A 20,886-nucleotide genomic window follows, 5' to 3' on the forward strand; every position below is an offset into this window, starting at 1 on the left:
CTGCAGAGGATGCAAGTAGCCACAATGGTGAAACGTGCGTAGAGAATAAATGGCATAAACTGCATCTTGTATTTATCATACTTTTGTGTGCGTGTGTGTGAATGTATGTATACATCTATGTATGTATGCATGTATGCATGTATATATGTATGTATGTATGTATACAGTAAAAAGGAACAAATATTTCGAAACCTCACTATACATGTTTCAGAAACGTGGATAGTTCTAAATACTATTCTGTTACATAACTTATTAGATATTATGTAAAAACGCATTGTTACATTTCTTTATATGATACTCTACCAAATATTTCGTCCAAATATTTATTCACACTGACACCCTAGCTCGCATCCAGAGTAGGGTCTCTCGACTTATCGGCATTCAATCACTAACGGGCATACCCCAGCCCCCTAACCGACAAGTTAGAGCCGGTTTTCTCCCTGTTTATTCAAACTATAATGGCCTCCAATATGATAAAGAAATTACCTACAGTCGTAAATAGTCTTCAGAAGTGAGCTATCATCCTTTAATATAAAGATAGGTCGTTGGTGAAAGATTTTTCTTGGCAAACCGCAGTGAAAAATCCTAACATATTTGGACTGATCTAAAGTTTGTTTATTTTATACCACTGCTTGCAAGACTTGTATATGCTGCTCCGACCTGGCGGCCGACGCTTGCTGTCGGTGCGTAGTATCAACTGATTTCTTATAAGGAAGTGAAGTCTCCCACCAATTCGGAGTAGCTTCGCTTGGTATCTGGCACTGAAGACAGCTAAAAGGCTATAAATACATCTTCCAGTCCATAGGAAGGTGCTATGATGTGACTTTGATGTTTTTAACACCTTTAGTCTAAAGCGAAATGTTTTTTCCATGACCGTAGTAAAAAAAAATGCCTCTTTACATGTAAAATATCTTCCAGTCATCTTTGAACTGATCTAAAAAATTTATGAAATTCTAGCTCCAAGAAACATGCTATTTCTGTCAGGTTAGAAAATGTGATTCCTACATATTATAAAAAGTATATTAAAAACATAAATCCAATCTGTTATAATATATTTCTATACCAGCGAATATTATTACTGATGTTTAGAAGACAAACAACAGCCGAAACGTTCGTTAATGTTTCATTAAAGACGATACCTAAGCAAATCGATGATTTACGAAAAGAAAACTACATCGCAAAATATCCAAGATCGACCGTGTAATTTTCTATCGAATTAAACTGTGTTAAGAATGAAATACTTACAAACAAAACAAAATTATTGCATGCTAAGTAACAACGTGTATTACTACATCTCCCAAAAGAAGTGTCCGTGTCTTGCAAGCAGATAAAAAGAAAATGGCTATGTTATTTTAAAAAAATACATATTTAAAGAAAAATCCACTTGTTTCTCTCAAAAGGATATTTTCGCTTCAAATGTTATAAACCAAAACAATGAGAAATGGCGCTGAAATCTATGATATTCTCAAATGATAGCTCCTTGTGCAAGATTCTTGATTAGATATATCAGTTTATTGGTTAACTTTAGAATGGATGCGAAAAAGAAATGATGATGAGAATTGCATATTAATTCTGTCCCAAGCTGCTTAACACATCTGACTTCCCTGAGAGGCATTTCAAGTATGTCAGTTTCCCCCACCACTCTCTCTCACTCTCTCACTCTCTCTCTCTCTCTCTCTCACTCTCTTTCTTTCTTTCCTTCTTTCTTTCTCTTTTAGCGTCAAACTCTCATAATTCCAATCTCAAAACCTTATTGTTTCTGAAAGCCACCTCTAAAATTCAATAATTTTTCATCCAGTCATTAACTAGACTCTGTCTCGCACAGATTATTATCATAAGTGCAGACGTGGTTGTGTGGTTAAGAAGCTCGTTTTGAAATTACATAGTTTCGGGTTCAATCTCACAGCGCGACATCTTGGGCAAAGAGGAAAGTATTTACACAAGGTTAAACGCTCTCTGCTGATGGCTCACAATGAACTGCTTACTCCGAACTGCTGATAATTCTATACTTTATAGTTCTATAATTATAGCAATAATATAAATCCATGGTAAAATACTTTGTAGCAATTCATAATGGCTGTGTAGATAGAAACCTATAATTCCTTTTTTCTTCATTATGTAATCCATAAATGTAAAAAAAAATTTATTACTCACATAGCGGAGCAATACAAGGTGGGGACAAAAAAAAAACGAATGTAAGGATGAATAAAATAATGGATGAAAATGATAAATGAAATGAAACCGTTCGGCCCCTCCACCGGGTGACTTCATTTAATCTGTTAGTACGACTTTAAAACTCAGTTAATCTTCATCCTTCTTAAGAATGTCTATATTATAATCATTGCGAAGATCACGATAATCTATCCGCTTTAGTAATTGGCTGGTGTCAGTTTTCTTGACCCAGTATTCATTGTCCTTATCGCAGTCTTTTATTCTTGACATATGTTCCAAGTTTGCCACCACACAAAGATATCGCCATGGTAATCCGCCCCGCGATGCTACAAATGTGGCTTGAAAGGCCACATTAGAGCGGACTGTCCTCCGCCGCCCGTAAAGACCAAAGAAAACCCCGTAAGCAGATAGGAAACCATACCTACCGCGCCGACGAAAGACAATACAAGTGCCGAGGAAGAAGAAGAGGTGAACACTGAAGGGAATGAATGGGAAACGGCTGGTAGAAAAAGAAAGAGAAAAAGACACTCCCTGTGAATGTTGACCCCCATCCTACACTCACACCCTTCTGCCCCATCCTCCACCACCAGACACCAACTTTCTCCACACGCCACTGACAGAGACAAACACAAGCAAACAGGAGCCCCAAAACTGCCCCTCCCCCGTCCTGTGAGAAAAAAATACGTTGCAATGTATGACGGGACAAATAGCGATCTTTACGATGAAAAAGACACACGGGACAAAGTATTTAAAGCAAATACGACAGGATATTCTGGACTGCCATGGCGATACCGTTGTCCGGATTACCATGGCGATACCATCGGTCGGGGAGTGAAGATGTTTTATCAAAGCAATAAAACCGTAAAACCAATTGAGGGCACTTTTGTTGAATTCACTTCTTTTACACACACACACAAGCACAGAGGCGAACATAGCCTATGTATACGTATATGCAAACATTTTTTTTTTTATATCATGTTCATTCTATTTGTAATACTATAAATCATAATAAATTATGTCACTATACATGTGAATTTAACACGCTTGAACGAAGCGTTTATTCAAATTTATTTCACGAGTTCTCAATGTCGTAATACTTTATATGTATCACAGTTCCGATAACGGTCAGAGATCAATATATTTCGCAAGAGCAAACTGCAATCTTGATTAAATCAGAAAGCACACACACACACACACACACACACACACACACATACACACACACACACACACACACACACACACACACACATACACATATATATATATTATGTATTTATTCAAATTTTCCAGTGAAATGCCGCTTTTAATATACAAATATGTATTATCTTATTTAAGCAAGTTTTTAGGGAAATGCGGTGTATATGACTTAGTTAACAGGTCGTTCTTCATTCGTGTTGATCCCTAAGCACTTGTGTCATTCTGTAGTGAATTATTGATGAAATTTGTAAAAGGATGAAACATTTCAAATTTCATCACTAATAACAAGTTGTATGTGTGTATGTATCTATGCATCTGTGTATGTATGTATCAAGTATGTATGCATGTATGTACGTAGCCATCGTATCTTTATCTCTCTATTTATAAACATCTCTTTCTCTATCTGTGTATTTAACTACCTATCTATCTGTATGTCTATTTAACTACTTATCTATCTGTCTGCCTATGTAACTATCTATCTATCTACATACTTATCTATCTATTTACCTACCTATCTATCTACCTACCTAACTACCTATCTATCTACCTACCTCTCCATCTATCTACCTATCTATCTATCTACCTGTCTACCTATCTACCTGTCTACCTATGTACCTACCTATCCATATATCTACCTATCTCCCTACCAATCTATCTACCTTGTCATAGGCCACACTTGTTTGGAGGCGTTTTGACAACTGTCTACTGCAACTGGCAGCAAAACGCTGTGAAGCGAGGAGCGGTGGCACTGCTAAAGAAAGATCCAAGCAAGGGGAACGCCGTAGATAACTTCAGGCCCATCACTCTGTTCAACGCAGATTTGAAGATTTCGGCCAAGGTGTTAGCCCAGAGATGGGCACTTTTCATCGAGAAACTGGTCGACAAGGCGCAAACGTGTGCCGTGGTGGGCAGGAGTATCCATGACAACCTCCATCTGATGCGTTACATCATAGACAGGGTAGTTAAGGAATCTGGCATGGGTGGGGCGCTGATCAATCTGGATCAATCGAAGGCTTGGAGGTTGTCCTAAGAGCGGCTGGTTTCGGTCCCGTCTTTCGCGGTTGGATTGCTGCCTTATACAATGGTATCCGCTCGGTAGTTCACGTAAATCTGTCCAGACCATTTAACATCAGGCGTTCAAGGATGCCTCCTCTCGTCGTTTCTGTACGTATTGACTCTTAAGGCATTACTGCTGAATCTGGCGACATTGAGGGACATTCCGTGAGAACTAAGATATGGGAGGAGCGTGTCTGCATACGCGGACGACGTCACCATGATAGTGTCGAGCCACAGGCATATCGATCTGGTGGGCGAGACGCTAAAAGAATACGAAGCGGCAACGGGAGAGAAAATTAACCGGAAAAAGTCGGTGGGCTTGTGGATCGGCACCTGGAGAAGCAAGCCCATGCCGTTCTACAGCGTCTCCATCGTGGGACGCTGGACCGATGGACCGGTTAAATTGCTCGGGGTCTGGTTCGGTCCTCCAAATGGAGAACTGGGACGAGATAAGGAGTAGGGTGGCCACTCTCCCCAGCAATGGGCCGAGAGGAAGCTACCCCTAAAAGATCAGGCGGAGGTGGCGAACGCGTACATGGCATCCGTCATCGATTACCGTCTGACTGTCGTGCCTTGTCCTGACCGTACCATCACCAAACTGGAACGCATATTTTTCCGCATTTTGTGGAAGGGAAGCGTTCCGATGGTTAGACGATCCATTTGCTGTCAACAGCCGCTAAATGGAGGGCTGGGCATGCCGTGGTTGATGATGCACAGACATGCGCTGAGACTGAGACTGTGACATCTCCGGCGCTTCATAGACGACGGGGAACAGGTCTGGTCGCCGTTTGTGCGGCGCGCTTCCCTGCAGCTCCTCTCTGGCCGAACTGCAGTCGTGGATCAAACAGAGACCGAGGCTATGCAAATGACACCGCGAGTGCCGCCTTGCTCTCAAGCAACTCTGCCGTTCAGGACCAAACTTGTGCGGCTTCAAATCCACAAAGGCGTTCTATAGAAGATTAGTGGAGGGGAGGTGCGACGACGTTTTCGGGGAGAATCTGGGCCTCGACATTACCTTTACATGGTTTAAGTTGCAAAACGCTTTCCAATGGTTAAATAAGTTTTATCATTCAATTTCTCTGTCATTTATGACTTTATACACTCCTTATCATTTTCTCTGCTATCGTACTATATATATTCTACATGTTTTGTACAATGATGTTTTATAGAGCTTTTTTCTTTTTATGAGTACTACTGGATTACTTGATTCCATATACTGTGACTAGAATTTACACACACACACACACACACACACACACACACACACACACACGCGCGCGCACGCACGCACACACACGAGTGATTGGACAAACGAAGGAAAAGGGCATTCCAAAGCCTGAAGAAATTGTGCTCTCGTTAAGGGCCTGCGAAACTTGAAGTATCACGGAACCGAATCAAACTGTTTTACAGTAATATATACATATATACATACATACATACATACATACATATATATATATATATATATATATATATATATATATATATATATATATATATATTGTTGTACTTGGGGATGGTCATATTGCCAGTTTAGCCAATAAAAACACACGCACTGTATATTTGGTGTTAATTTTTTTTTTTTTTTTTTTTCAGCTTTATATTACATTAATCTTAATCTTAATCTTATTTCGGCCAGAGTTCTTTCGTCACACTTCTGTGACCTCATCAGTGGTCCTTTGTTTCCTTCTTTCTTATGTGTGTCTCACCTTGCTAACTATCAGCCATTGCAAAACAAATATATATATATATATGTATATATATATAGTGATAGGTGAATGTGAAAGAAGAGAAGCGAAGTAATTAATCTACACAGCTTGAATGTTGAATGGAAGAGAGACAGCATGGAAAGAAAGTGATGGACGAATAAGGTATTCAGGTCAAGTACCTTGTAATAAATTTATCATTTAATGTTTCTGTTTTTTTTTTTTTTTTTTGCTTCTCAGAAATATAATTAAGATAGAGTATGTAGTTCATTTGTGATTTATACTGATCGATAAAATTGGGGCTTTTGAAAGTGATGGATGAGTGAAAGAGGAAGACACGGGTATACTTAAGGACTCTTCCCTTAATGAAATTGTTGAAACACAAGGTACGTATAATAATAATAATAATAATAATAATAATAATAATAATAATAATAATAATAATAATAATAACATAGTAGTGAGACATGGTTATGGCCGCAGAAGAGAACACTGAGGTGTAATCTCATAAGACCGAGTTTCCAGATTCTGTGGCGTATATATTATTCGGTTGGAAGGGACACCCGTCTGACACAGATTTACTTATTTTGCCAGCTGAGTGGACTGAAGTAATGGTAATTGAAGCGCTTTGCTCGAAAGCAGAATGCATCGGCCGGACCAAATATCGAAACCTCAATCTTACGATGTTGTGAACGCCACTACATACACACACATTACATATATATGAAACTTTATATGAATTAGTGTTGAATAGATATTCTATAATTTTGAAGAGAGAAAAAATGGGTGCTGATTTAGATATGTATGAGTAAAAGACAAGTCATAACACCAATAATGCTGTCTGTTGTTTGTGAAGGAGAATCCATTTGCTCTTCTAAGTAAGGATTTTACCACTGTTACTATTTATTTATATTGCTTCCGTTTAAGTACAAGCATTAATTTGTGTGTTTGATGTAAACAAACGTAATGTATCTATTATTTTCTCTTTGAATATTTAGTCAGGAAATAGTCATTGTATTGCTAGGGGATTTCTCTTTGAACTGTTCAGGATATTGAATTTTTAATCAACGGGCATATTCTTACAAAATAATAGAATAATACGGTAGGAAATTCAACGAAACAAATAGATCAGACAGTACACTTATTAAAAATACACAAACCACGCATAAAATGTATTATATAAATATAAAACAAATGAATATTAACTACACAACAGTTAAACGCGTTTTCAAAAGCCTTGTAAAAGGTAGCATAAAAGGTATCACACGAAACTATTATCTAGCAGAAATGACATACTACAAAAGCATTAAATTAAAAAACTGATTTACCAATAACAAATCACAAAGATGAAAACATACGAATAAGCTGCTAGTAACCAATTTGTTTTATAAATTCCATTGGAAATGAAGGATTTGTGTACTTCATGACTCCAGCTGTTGTACTGTTGCAATATTCTCCAGCCGACTCGCCTTGCAATTATATGGAGCTACTACAACGCATAACATTATGTAGCAGAAAACAAGACCAGATAAGAAACATTGGTTGACAATATATCTATGCTACAAAGTATTCTTTATTAAAATATAGGATAGAAGTAGCGCTTTGCTAAATACATAAACCTAAAGAACAAATATACACGAATCACAAAGAAATTATATTTTTAGCAGACGATAAATGATTTAAATGTCGGCTGTATGTATACAATTTCATATTGAATTTGTCTACGGTAAAGAAGCAACATCACTTCATAAATATGGTGAGAAAGGGAAGATCTAGAAACGTTAATGGTGGATTTAGGAACAGTTGTATTCCAAACAAACTGCTAGAAACTCATAGATAAATCATGAAAGAAAAATCTTGATTAAAAAGATAAACACAGAACACAGGTATGTTTTCAGCACAATGTTTCTAAAAGAAACATAGTGAGCATGTATACGAATGTTTTTCCTTTTCTTTTAGAGATGTACTGAAAACACGTCTAAAATTTTTACATTAATCTTTTTTTTTTTATCACGATATTTTTCATATCCTCATATGAGTTCATTGCTGTTTGGAATAATGGAGTTCTTAAATCGATATGTGCGTAGGTGTATAAATGTATGTTTGTATGCATATATATATATATATATATGTGTGTGTGTGTGAGTATGTAGGTGTGTACACGTGAATATGTATAACACACACACACATACATATATATATATATATATATATATATATATATATATATATATATATATATATATATATATATATATATGTATATATATAATATTAGGGATAAAAATCCAAATTTACAGGTAAAAATTCAATTAAATTCAATTTATCAAAACTTAAAATTAAATTAAGTTTCACAGTATATAATATATAAATAATTTAGAGAAAAGAAGCAAAGTTCATGAACTCATCCATGAAAAAATAATATATATATATATATATATATATATATATATATATGTATGTATGTGTACACGTATGTATGCATGCATTCGCCATGATAGATCGCTAGCCACTACACATTCTTTATTTTCTCTCCCTGTTGCTTTCTATGTTCCTTTCTGTGGAAGAGCGTACGCTCGAAACGTTAAAACTTTTTCACTTCCCGAACGTTAAACTAATACATCTGTTTGTTGTCTACACCACCTGTCTTCATCTTTTGTTTTTTGTTTTTTTGTGATACATATGTATAAATATAAGTATTTGTATATGTGTGTTTGTATGCGCGTGTTTATCCATAACTCGGTCGTTTTCTCTCCTTCTTTCGAAACAGAAAAAGCTCAAGGGCTTTCCATCGACATTCTGTTTTCTGTTTTCATACATCAAACAATATTGTCATCGTGATTTAGCAGGACTTTTAACGAAATACAGGACTATAATTTCAATACGTAACGGAGAGATTTCATGCCTGTTAGATATTCTACCTTGCAGAAAAATCGGATCGCTGTCATGTGATGAAACTACAGATGTTAAGCTGAAAGATGCGTTTATAGCTATCATAATATTAGAGCGATCTTCTGTAAATGTTGTCTCTGGGAGTAAAAACGAAAACTGCAATGTTTTATCTTGAGTCTACAAATCGATTCAATTGAAACATTGCTGTAACGTATTGTAGTGATGGAGATAATCTTACAGTTGTAATAACTCAGGAAACAAGAATATGTTAATGTTATGCTAATGTTCTATACTTACAAACACACACGTACACACGAACGGAGACAGGCTCACACATACATCTCACAAGCATGTAGATATATAGTTCACATACATGCATACACACACAAACATACGCACACACAATAAAAAATCACGTATACACACACAATTATTTGTTTACAATAAATAAGTAAACAAAATTTCGGAAGAGGGGATGAGTCGATTACATCGACCCCAGTGTATCAATGGCACTTATTTAATCAACCCCGAAAGAATGAAAGGCAAAGTCGACCTTGGCTGAATTTGAACTCAGAACGTAACGGCAGGCGAAATACCTATTTCGTTATTGCCCACAAGGGGCTAAACATAGAGGGAACAAACAAGAACAGACGAACGGATTAAGTCGATTGTATTGACCCTAGTGCGTAACTGGTACTTAATTTATCGACCCCGAAAGGATGAAAGGCAAAGTCGACCTCGGCGGAATTTGAACTCAGAACGTAACGGCAGGCGAAATACCGCTAAGCATTTCGCCATGCGTGCTAACGAATCTGCCAGCTCACCGCTCTTTATTACAATAGAATATATTGCGCAGTAAATGATTGATAATTTTCCAGCTACAAAGAATTTTTAAAACCAAAATTTAAAATTCCGTAAGAACTTTCTTGACAACCTAATATATAGTTGAAAAACCCCAAGATTCAAAGAATACAAATATAATTGCGTCGTCCGGGAGTCGAACACGGATCGATTGCTTGGAAGGCAACCATGCTAACCGTTACACCACCGACGCTGCACATACACGGCCCCGAAATATCTGTTTAAATACTAAATCTTCAATGTTGGTGAAAGTCTTGCTTTTCAAGATTTCTTCGATTCCCGTTTTCTTAAATATTATTACAAATTACAGTAGATATACAGGACTGGAATATACACGCATGATTTAAAAGATGCATATTTGACGAATATGCGCAGAGACTGCCGTTTGGTAGTAGGGTCGCTTCTAAATCACATAGTTTCGGTTTCAGTCCCACTGAGTGGCACCTTGGGCAAATGTCTTCTATTATAATAGTAGTAGAAGTGTGTGTGTGCGTCTGGCCCACCCCCCGCTTGATAACACTATCGGTTTGTTTGAGTCGAAGTAACTTAGTAGTTAAACAAAGACTGATAGACAAAGCGCCAGACTTTACAAAATAAGCAATATGATCAATTAAAACCAATCAAAATCGATACTCCAGTATGGCAGCAATCCGATGACTGCACCAAAATAAGATATATATAGTAGAAAAACCTTAGATTCAAAGAATAAAAATATATCTGCGTCGGCCGGGAGACGAACCCGGATCGACTGCTTGGAAGGCAACCATGCTAACCGTTACACCACCGACGCTGCACATACACGAACCCGAAATATCTGATTAAATACTAAATCTTGGATATTGGTGAAAGCCTTGCTTTTCAAGATTTCTTCGATTCCCGTTTTCTTAAATATTATCACAAATTACAGTAGATATACAGGACTGAAATATACACGCATGATTTAAAAGATGCATATTTGACGTATAGGCGCAGAGACTGCCGTTTGGTAGTAGGGTCGCTTCTAAACCACATAGTTTCGGTTTCAATCCCACTGCGTGGCACCTTAGACATATGACTTCTATTATAATAGTAGTAGAAGTGTGTGTGTGCGTCTGGCCCACCCCGCGCTTGATAACACTATCGGTTTGTTTGAGTCGAAGTAACTTAGTAGTTAAACAAAGACTGATAGACAAAGCGCCAGACTTTACAAAATAAGCAATATGATCGATTAAAACCAATCAAAATCGATACTCCAGTATGGCAGCAATCCGATGACTGCACAAAAATAAGATATATATAGTAGAAAAACCTTAGATTCAAAGAATAGAAATAAATCTGCGTCGGCCGGGAGTCGAACGCGGATCGACTGCTTGGAAGGCAACCATGCTAACCGTTACACCACCGACGTTGCACATACACGACCCCGAAATATCTGATTAAATACTAAATTTTGGACATTGGTGAAAGCCTTGCTCTTCAAGATTTCTTCCATTCCCGTTTTCTTAAATATTATCACAAATTACAGTAGATATACAGGACTGAAATATACACGCATGATTTAAAAGATGCATATTTGACGTATAGGCGCAGGTACTGCCGTGTGGTAGTAGGGTCGCTTCTAAACTACATAGTTTCGGTTTCAATCCCACTAAGTGGCACCTTGGACATATGTCTTCTATTATAATAGTAGTAGAAGTGTGTGTGTGCGTCTGGCCCACCACGCGCTTGATAACACTATCGGTTTGTTTGAGTCGAAGTAACTTAGTAGTTAAACAAAGACTGATAGACAAAGCGCCAGACTTTACAAAATAAGCAATATGATCGATTAAAACCAATCAAAATCGATACTCCAGTATGGCAGCAATCCGATGACTGCACCAAAATAAGATATATATAGTAGAAAATCCCTAGATTCAAAGAATAAAAATATAACTGCGTCGGCCGGGAGTCGAACGCGGATCAGCTGCTTGGAAGGCAACCATGCTAACCGACACACCACCGACGCTGCACACAGTGTCATCCGAAATATCTGATTAAATACTAAATTTGGATCTTTTTTAAAACGGGGGCCACATTTTTCATTAACGAAACACTTTGAAACTTGGAACACTGGTACAATGTGTCATATAAAACAACTTTTTCTCTTAGTCTTCTTTAAAAAAAAAAGAAATCCAGAAGTTATTCCATGTTAAAGTTGTCGTATTTCTGTAATTTCAACCAATCACTGACGTCCATTCAGCAGATATACATTAAGTGCCGACTACATAAATAAGCGATTCTGAAACAATTAACCCTAACCCTAACCCTAACCCTAGGGTTAGGGTTAGGGTTAGGGTTAGGGTTAGGGTTAAAGCAAATTTAAAATGGAAAAAGCAAATAAAACGAAGGTATGGAGATTAAATACGCTTTACACCAAAGGAGTAAATGTAAACAACTGAATACTTGTCAGTGATTGGTTGAAATTATCGAAATAAGACAATTTTTTACATGAAATAAATTCGAATACAAAAATATTTTTCTGTTCTATAACACAAAATAGATAAGTATACGAAGTTTGAAAATCTTTCCGTACCAAAAACACTACGTAAAACATTAATGAAAAATGTGGCCCCCGTTTTAAAATAGATCCCTAAATTTTCAATGTTGGTGAAAGTTTTGCTTTTCAAGATTTCTTCGATTCCCGTTTTCTTAAATATTATCACAAATTACAGTAGATATACAGGACTGAAATATACACGCATGTGATTTTTATTCAAAGAATAAAAATAAATCTGCGTCGGCCGGGAGTCGAACCCGGATCGACTGCTTGGAAGGCAACCATGCTAACCGTTACACCACCGACGCTGCACATACACGACTCCGAAATATCTGATTAAATGCATATTTGACGTATAGGCGCAGGTACTGCCGTGTGGTAGTAGCGTCGCTTCTAAACTACATAGTTTCGGTTTCAATCCCACTAAGTGGCACCTTGGACATGTGTCTTCTATTATAATAGTAGTAGAAGTGTGTGTGTGCGTCTGGCCCACCCCGCGCATGATAACACTATCGGTTTGTTTGAGTCGAAGTAACTTAGTAGTTAAACAAAGACTGATAGACAAAGCGCCAGACTTTACAAAATAAGCAATATGATCGATTAAAACCAATCAAAATCGATACTCCAGTATGGCAGCAATCCGATGACTGCACCAAAATAAAATATATATAGTAGAAAAACACTAGATTCAAAGAATAAAAATATAACTGCGTCGGCCGGGAGTCGAACCCGGATCGACTGCTTGGAAGGCAACCATGCTAACCGTTACACCACCGACGCTGCACATGCACGACTCCGAAATATCTGTTTAAATACTAAATTTTGGACATTGGTGAAAGCCTTGCTCTTCAAGATTTCTTCGATTCCCGTTTTCTTAAATATTATCACAAATTACAGTAGATATACAGGACTGAAATATACACGCATGTGATTTTTATTCAAAGAATAAAAATAAATTTGCGTCGGCCGGGAGTCGAACCCGGATTGACTGCTTGGAAGGCAACCATGCTAACCGTTACACCACCGACGCTGCACATACACGACTCCGAAATATCTGTTTAAATACTAAATTTTGGACATTGGTGAAAGCCTTGCTCTTCAAGATTTCTTCGATTCCCGTTCTCTTAAATATTATCACAAATTACAGTAGATATACAGGACTGAAATATACACGCATGATTTAAAAGATGCATATTTGACGTATAGGCGCAGGTACTGCCGTGTGGTAGTAGGGTCGCTTCTAAACTACATACTTTCGGTTTCAATCCCACTGCGTGTCACCTTGGACATATGTCTTCTATTATAATAGTAGTAGAAGTGTGTGTGTGCGTCTGGCCCACCCCGCGCATGATAACACTATCGGTTTGTTTGAGTCGAAGTAACTTAGTAGTTAAACAAAGACTGATAGACAAAGCGCCAGACTTTACAAAATAAGCAATATGATCAATTAAAACCAATCAAAATCGATACTCCAGTATGGCAGCAATCCGATGACTGCACCAAAATAAGATATATATAGTAGACAAACCCTAGATTCAAAGAATAAAAATATAACTGCGTCGGCCGGTAGTCGAACCCGGATCGTCTGCTCGGAAGGCAACCATGCTAACCGATACACCACCGACGCTCCACACAGTGGCATCCGAAATATCTGATTAAATACTAAATTTGGATCTTTTTTAAAACGGGGGCCACATTTTTCATTAACGAAACACTTTGAAACTTGGAACACTGGTACAATGTGTCATATAAAACATCTTTTTCTCTTAGTCTTCTTTAAAAAAAAAAGAAGTCCAGAAGTTATTCCATGTTAAAGTTGTCGTATTTCTGTAATTTCAACCAATCACTGACGTCCATTCAGCAGATATACATTAAGTGCCGACTACATAAACAAGCGATTCTGAAACAATTAACCCTAAACCTAGGGTTAGGGTTAGGGTTAGGGTTAGGGTTAGGGTTAGGGTTGAAGCAAATTTAAAATGAAAAAAGCAAATAAAACGAAGGTATGGAGATTAAATACGCTTTACACCAAAGGAGTAAATGTAAACAACTGAATACTTGTCAGTGATTGGTTGAAATTATCGAAATAAGACAATTTTTTACATGAAATAAATTCGAATACAAAAATATTTTTCTATTCTATAACACAAAATAGATAAGTATACGAAGTTTGAAAATCTTTCCGTACCAAAAACACTACGTAAAACATTAATGAAAAATGTGGCCCCCGTTTTAAAATAGATCCCTAAATTTTCAATGTTGGTGAAAGTCTTGCTTTTCAAGATTTCTTCGATTCCCGTTTTCTTAAATATTATCACAAATTACAGTACATATACAGGACTGAAATATACACGCATGATTTAAAAGATGCATATTTGACGTATAGGCGAAGAGACTGCCGTGTGGTAGTAGGGTCGCTTCTAAACCACATAGTTTCGGTTTCAATCCCACTAAGTGGCACCTTGGACATATGTATTCTATTATAATAGTAGTAGAAGTGTGTGTGTGCGTCTGGCCCACCCCGCGCATGATAACACTATCGGTTTGTTTGAGTCGAAGTAACTTAGTAGTTAAACAAAGACTGATAGACAAAGCGCCAGACTTTACAAAATAAGCAATATGATCGATTAAAACCAATCAAAATCGATACTCCAGTATGGCAGCAATCCGATGACTGCACCAAAATAAAATATATATATTAGAAAAACCCTAGATTCAAAGAATAAAAATATAACTGCGTCGGCCGGGAGTCGAGCCCGGATCGACTGCTTGGAAGGCAACCATGCTAACCGTTACACCACCGACGCTGCACATGCACGACTCCGAAATATCTGTTTAAATACTAAATTTTGGACATTGGTGAAAGCCTTGCTCTTCAAGATTTCTTCGATTCCCGTTTTCTTAAATATTATCACAAATTACAGTAGATATACAGGACTGAAATATACACGCATGTGATTTTTATTCAAAGAATAAAAATAAATCTGCGTCGGCCGGGAGTCGAACCCGGATCGACTGCTTGGAAGGCGACCATGCTAACCGTTACACCACCGACGCTGCACATACACGACACCGAAATATCTGATTAAATGCATATTTGACGTATAGGCGCAGGTACTGCCGTGTGGTAGTAGGGTCGCTTCTAAACTACATAGTTTCGGTTTCAATCCCACTAAGTGGCACCTTGGACATATGTCTTCTATTATAATAGTAGTAGAAGTGTGTGTATGCGTCTGGCCCACCCCGCGCATGATAACACTATCGGTTTGTTTGAGTCGAAGTAACTTAGTAGTTAAACAAAGACTGATAGACAAAGCGCCAGACTTTACAAAATAAGCAATATGATCGATTAAAACCAATCAAAATCGATACTCCAGTATGGCAGCAATCCGATGACTGCACCAAAATAAAATATATATAGTAGAAAAACACTAGATTCAAAGAATAAAAATATAACTGCGTCGGCCGGGAGTCGAACCCGGATCGACTGCTTGGAAGGCAACCATGCTAACCGTTACACCACCGACGCTGCACATACACGACTCTGAAATATCTGTTTAACTACTAAATTTTGGACATTGGTGAAAGCCTTGCTCTTCAAGATTTCTTCGATTCCCGTTTTCTTAAATATTATCACAAATTACAGTAGATATACAGGACTGAAATATACACGCATGTGATTTTTATTCAAAGAATAAAAATAAATCTGCGTCGGCCGGGAGTCGAACCCGGATCGACTGCTTGGAAGGCAACCATGCTAACCGATACACCACCGACGCTCCACACGGTAGCAACCGAAATATCTGATTAAATACTAAATTTTGGACATTGGTGAAAGCCTTGCTCTTCAAGATTTCTTCGATTCCCGTTTTCTTAAATATTATCACAAATTACAGTAGATATACAGGACTGAAATATACACGCATGTGATTTTTATTCAAAGAATAAAAATAAATCTGCGTCGGCCGGGAGTCGAACCCGGATCGACTGCTTGGAAGGCAACCATGCTAACCGTTACACCACCGACGCTGCACATACACGACTCCGAAATATCTGATTAAATGCATATTTGACGTATAGGCGCAGGTACTGCCGTGTGGTAGTAGGGTCGCTTCTAAACTACATAGTTTCGGTTTCAATCCCACTAAGTGGCACCTTGGACATATGTCTTCTATTATAATAGTAGTAGAAGTGTGTGTATGCGTCTGGCCCACCCCGCGCATGATAACACTATCGGTTTGTTTGAGTCGAAGTAACTTAGTAGTTAAACAAAGACTGATAGACAAAGCGCCAGACTTTACAAAATAAGCAATATGATCGATTAAAACCAATCAAAATCGATACTCCAGTATGGCAGCAATCCGATGACTGCACCAAAATAAAATATATATAGTAGAAAAACACTAGATTCAAAGAATAAAAATATAACTGCGACGGCCGGGAGTCGAACCCGGATCGACTGCTTGGAAGGCAACCATGCTAACCGTTACACCACCGACGCTGCACATACACGACTCCGAAATATCTGTTTAAATACTAAATTTTGGACATTGGTGAAAGCCTTGCTCTTCAAGATTTCTTCGATTCCCGTTTTCTTAAATATTATCACAAATTACAGTAGATATACAGGACTGAAATATACACGCATGATTTAAAAGATGCATATTTGACGTATAGGCGCAGGTACTGCCGTGTGGTAGTAGGGTCGCTTCTAAACTACATAGTTTCGGTTTCAATCCCACTGCGTGTCACCTTGGACATATGTATTCTATTATAATAGTAGTAGAAGTGTGTGTGTGCGTCTGGCCCACCCCGCGCATGATAACACTATCGGTTTGTTTGAGTCGAAGTAACTTAGTAGTTAAACAAAGACTGATAGACAAAGCGCCAGACTTTACAAAATAAGCAATATGATCGATTAAAACCAATCAAAATCGATACTCCAGTATGGCAGCAATCCGATGACTGCACCAAAATAAAATATATATATTAGAAAAACCCTAGATTCAAAGAATAAAAATATAACTGCGTCGGCCGGGAGTCGAGCCCGGATCGACTGCTTGGAAGGCAACCATGCTAACCGTTACACCACCGACGCTGCACATGCACGACTCCGAAATATCTGTTTAAATACTAAATTTTGGACATTGGTGAAAGCCTTGCTCTTCAAGATTTCTTCGATTCCCGTTTTCTTAAATATTATCACAAATTACAGTAGATATACAGGACTGAAATATACACGCATGTGATTTTTATTCAAAGAATAAAAATAAATCTGCGTCGGCCGGGAGTCGAACCCGGATCGACTGCTTGGAAGGCAACCATGCTAACCGTTACACCACCGACGCTGCACATACACGACACCGAAATATCTGATTAAATGAATATTTGACGTATAGGCGCAGGTACTGCCGTGTGGTAGTAGGGTCGCTTCTAAACTACATAGTTTCGGTTTCAATCCCACTAAGTGGCACCTTGGACATATGTCTTCTATTATAATAGTAGTAGAAGTGTGTGTATGCGTCTGGCCCACCCCGCGCATGATAACACTATCGGTTTGTTTGAGTCGAAGTAACTTAGTAGTTAAACAAAGACTGATAGACAAAGCGCCAGACTTTACAAAATAAGCAATATGATCGATTAAAACCAATCAAAATCGATACTCCAGTATGGCAGCAATCCGATGACTGCACCAAAATAAAATATATATAGTAGAAAAACACTAGATTCAAAGAATAAAAATATAACTGCGTCGGCCGGGAGTCGAACCCGGATCGACTGCTTGGAAGGCAACCATGCTAACCGTTACACCACCGACGCTGCACATACACGACTCTGAAATATCTGTTTAACTACTAAATTTTGGACATTGGTGAAAGCCTTGCTCTTCAAGATTTCTTCGATTCCCGTTTTCTTAAATATTATCACAAATTACAGTAGATATACAGGACTGAAATATACACGCATGTGATTTTTATTCAAAGAATAAAAATAAATCTGCGTCGGCCGGGAGTCGAACCCGGATCGACTGCTTGGAAGGCAACCATGCTGACCGATACACCACCGACGCTCCACACGGTAGCAACCGAAATATCTGATTAAATACTAAATTTTGGACATTGGTGAAAGCCTTGCTCTTCAAGATTTCTTCGATTCCCGTTTTCTTAAATATTATCACAAATTACAGTAGATATACAGGACTGAAATATACACGCATGTGATTTTTATTCAAAGAATAAAAATAAATCTGCGTCGGCCGGGAGTCGAACCCGGATCGACTGCTTGGAAGGCAACCATGCTAACCGTTACACCACCGACGCTGCACATACACGACTCCGAAATATCTGATTAAATGCATATTTGACGTATAGGCGCAGGTACTGCCGTGTGGTAGTAGGGTCGCTTCTAAACTACATAGTTTCGGTTTCAATCCCACTAAGTGGCACCTTGGACATGTGTCTTCTATTATAATAGTAGTAGAAGTGTGTGTGTGCGTCTGGCCCACCCCGCGCATGATAACACTATCGGTTTGTTTGAGTCGAAGTAACTTAGTAGTTAAACAAAGACTGATAGACAAAGCGCCAGACTTTACAAAATAAGCAATATGATCGATTAAAACCAATCAAAATCGATACTCCAGTATGGCAGCAATCCGATGACTGCACCAAAATAAAATATATATAGTAGAAAAACCCTAGATTCAAAGAATAAAAATATAACTGCGTCGGCCGGGAGTCGAACCCGGGTCGACTGCTTGGAAGGCAACCATGCTAACCGTTACACCACCGACGCTGCACATACACGACTCCGAAATATCTGTTTAAATACTAAATTTTGGACATTGGTGAAAGCCTTGCTCTTCAAGATTTCTTCGATTCCCGTTTTCTTAAATATTATCACAAATTACAGTAGATATACAGGACTGAAATATACACGCATGATTTAAAAGATGCATATTTGACGTATAGGCGCAGGTACTGCCGTGTGGTAGTAGGGTCGCTTCTAAACTACATAGTTTCGGTTTCAATCCCACTGCGTGTCACCTTGGACATATGTCTTCTATTATAATAGTAGTAGAAGTGTGTGTGTGCGTCTGGCCCACCCCGCGCTTGATAACACTATCGGTTTGTTTGAGTCGAAGTAACTTAGTAGTTAAACAAAGACTGATAGACAAAGCGCCAGACTTTACAAAATAAGCAATATGATCAATTAAAACCAATCAAAATCGATACTCCAGTATGGCAGCAATCCGATGACTGCACCAAAATAAGATATATATAGTAGAAAAACCCTAGATTCAAAGAATAAAAATATAACTGCGTCGGCCGGGAGTCGAACCCGTATCGACTGCTTGGAAGGAAACCATGCTAACCGATACACCACCGACGCACCACACAGTGGCGTCCGAAATATCTGATTAAATACTAAATTTGGATCTTTTTTAAAACGGGGGCCACGTTTTTCATTAACGAAACACTTTGAAACTTGGAACACTGGTACAATGTGTCATATAAAACATCTTTTTCTCTTAGTCTTCTTTAAAAAAAAAAGAAGTCCAGAAGTTATTCCATGTTAAAGTTGTCGTATTTCTGTAATTTCAACCAATCACTGACGTCCATTCAGCAGATATACATTAAGTGCCGACTACATAAACAAGCGATTCTGAAACAATTAACCCTAAACCTAGGGTTAGGGTTAGGGTTAGGGTTAGGGTTAGGGTTGAAGCAAATTTAAAATGAAAAAAGCAAATAAAACGAAGGTATGGAGATTAAATACGCTTTACACCAAAGGAGTAAATGTAAACAACTGAATACTTGTCAGTGATTGGTTGAAATTATCGAAATAAGACAATTTTTTACATGAAATAAATTCGAATACAAAAATATTTTTCTGTTCTATAACACAAAATAGATAAGTATACGAAGTTTGAAAATCTTTCCGTACCAAAAACACTACGTAAAACATTAATGAAAAATGTGGCCCCCGTTTTAAAATAGATCCCTAAATTTTCAATGTTGGTGAAAGTCTTGCTTTTCAAGATTTCTTCGATTCCCGTTTTCTTAAATATTATCACAAATTACAGTACATATACAGGACTGAAATATACACGCATGATTTAAAAGATGCATATTTGACGTATAGGCGCAGAGACTGCCGTGTGGTAGTAGGGTCGCTTCTAAACTACATAGTTTCGGTTTCAATCCCACTAAGTGGCACCTTGGACATATGTCTTCTATTATAATAGTAGTAGAAGTGTGTGTATGCGTCTGGCCCACCCCGCGCATGATAACACTATCGGTTTGTTTGAGTCGAAGTAACTTAGTAGTTAAACAAAGACTGATAGACAAAGCGCCAGACTTTACAAAATAAGCAATATGATCGATTAAAACCAATCAAAATCGATACTCCAGTATGGCAGCAATCCGATGACTGCACCAAAATAAAATATATATAGTAGAAAAACACTAGATTCAAAGAATAAAA

General features: G+C 37.9%; 16 non-coding genes across 16 annotated transcripts; all 16 read right to left on the reverse strand.

Annotated features, from left to right (window-relative positions):
- Nucleotides 1-10,605: 10,605 nt before the first annotated feature.
- Trnag-ucc (transfer RNA glycine (anticodon UCC)) lies at nt 10,606-10,677 on the reverse strand. Its single transcript has one exon. It is a non-coding gene; the product is annotated as a tRNA-Gly (tRNA).
- A 1,961-nt stretch (nt 10,678-12,638) lies between these two features.
- On the reverse strand, nt 12,639-12,710 carry Trnag-ucc (transfer RNA glycine (anticodon UCC)). The gene has a single exon. It is a non-coding gene; the product is annotated as a tRNA-Gly (tRNA).
- Nucleotides 12,711-13,110: 400 nt separating this feature from the next.
- Nucleotides 13,111-13,182, reverse strand: Trnag-ucc (transfer RNA glycine (anticodon UCC)). The gene has a single exon. It is a non-coding gene; the product is annotated as a tRNA-Gly (tRNA).
- A 178-nt stretch (nt 13,183-13,360) lies between these two features.
- On the reverse strand, nt 13,361-13,432 carry Trnag-ucc (transfer RNA glycine (anticodon UCC)). Its single transcript has one exon. It is a non-coding gene; the product is annotated as a tRNA-Gly (tRNA).
- Nucleotides 13,433-15,137: 1,705 nt separating this feature from the next.
- Nucleotides 15,138-15,209, reverse strand: Trnag-ucc (transfer RNA glycine (anticodon UCC)). Its single transcript has one exon. It is a non-coding gene; the product is annotated as a tRNA-Gly (tRNA).
- A 178-nt stretch (nt 15,210-15,387) lies between these two features.
- On the reverse strand, nt 15,388-15,459 carry Trnag-ucc (transfer RNA glycine (anticodon UCC)). Its single transcript has one exon. It is a non-coding gene; the product is annotated as a tRNA-Gly (tRNA).
- A 400-nt stretch (nt 15,460-15,859) lies between these two features.
- Nucleotides 15,860-15,931, reverse strand: Trnag-ucc (transfer RNA glycine (anticodon UCC)). Its single transcript has one exon. It is a non-coding gene; the product is annotated as a tRNA-Gly (tRNA).
- A 178-nt stretch (nt 15,932-16,109) lies between these two features.
- On the reverse strand, nt 16,110-16,181 carry Trnag-ucc (transfer RNA glycine (anticodon UCC)). The gene has a single exon. It is a non-coding gene; the product is annotated as a tRNA-Gly (tRNA).
- A 178-nt stretch (nt 16,182-16,359) lies between these two features.
- On the reverse strand, nt 16,360-16,431 carry Trnag-ucc (transfer RNA glycine (anticodon UCC)). The gene has a single exon. It is a non-coding gene; the product is annotated as a tRNA-Gly (tRNA).
- Nucleotides 16,432-16,831: 400 nt separating this feature from the next.
- Trnag-ucc (transfer RNA glycine (anticodon UCC)) lies at nt 16,832-16,903 on the reverse strand. Its single transcript has one exon. It is a non-coding gene; the product is annotated as a tRNA-Gly (tRNA).
- A 525-nt stretch (nt 16,904-17,428) lies between these two features.
- On the reverse strand, nt 17,429-17,500 carry Trnag-ucc (transfer RNA glycine (anticodon UCC)). The gene has a single exon. It is a non-coding gene; the product is annotated as a tRNA-Gly (tRNA).
- Nucleotides 17,501-17,678: 178 nt separating this feature from the next.
- Nucleotides 17,679-17,750, reverse strand: Trnag-ucc (transfer RNA glycine (anticodon UCC)). The gene has a single exon. It is a non-coding gene; the product is annotated as a tRNA-Gly (tRNA).
- Nucleotides 17,751-18,150: 400 nt separating this feature from the next.
- On the reverse strand, nt 18,151-18,222 carry Trnag-ucc (transfer RNA glycine (anticodon UCC)). Its single transcript has one exon. It is a non-coding gene; the product is annotated as a tRNA-Gly (tRNA).
- A 178-nt stretch (nt 18,223-18,400) lies between these two features.
- On the reverse strand, nt 18,401-18,472 carry Trnag-ucc (transfer RNA glycine (anticodon UCC)). Its single transcript has one exon. It is a non-coding gene; the product is annotated as a tRNA-Gly (tRNA).
- Nucleotides 18,473-18,650: 178 nt separating this feature from the next.
- On the reverse strand, nt 18,651-18,722 carry Trnag-ucc (transfer RNA glycine (anticodon UCC)). Its single transcript has one exon. It is a non-coding gene; the product is annotated as a tRNA-Gly (tRNA).
- Nucleotides 18,723-19,122: 400 nt separating this feature from the next.
- Nucleotides 19,123-19,194, reverse strand: Trnag-ucc (transfer RNA glycine (anticodon UCC)). Its single transcript has one exon. It is a non-coding gene; the product is annotated as a tRNA-Gly (tRNA).
- Between the last annotated feature and the right edge of the window lie 1,692 nt (nt 19,195-20,886).

The sequence above is a fragment of the Octopus bimaculoides genome, chromosome 7 (assembly GCF_046866305.1).
Source record: "Octopus bimaculoides isolate indiv1 chromosome 7, ASM4686630v1, whole genome shotgun sequence".
NCBI classification, from domain to species: domain Eukaryota; kingdom Metazoa; phylum Mollusca; class Cephalopoda; order Octopoda; family Octopodidae; genus Octopus; species Octopus bimaculoides.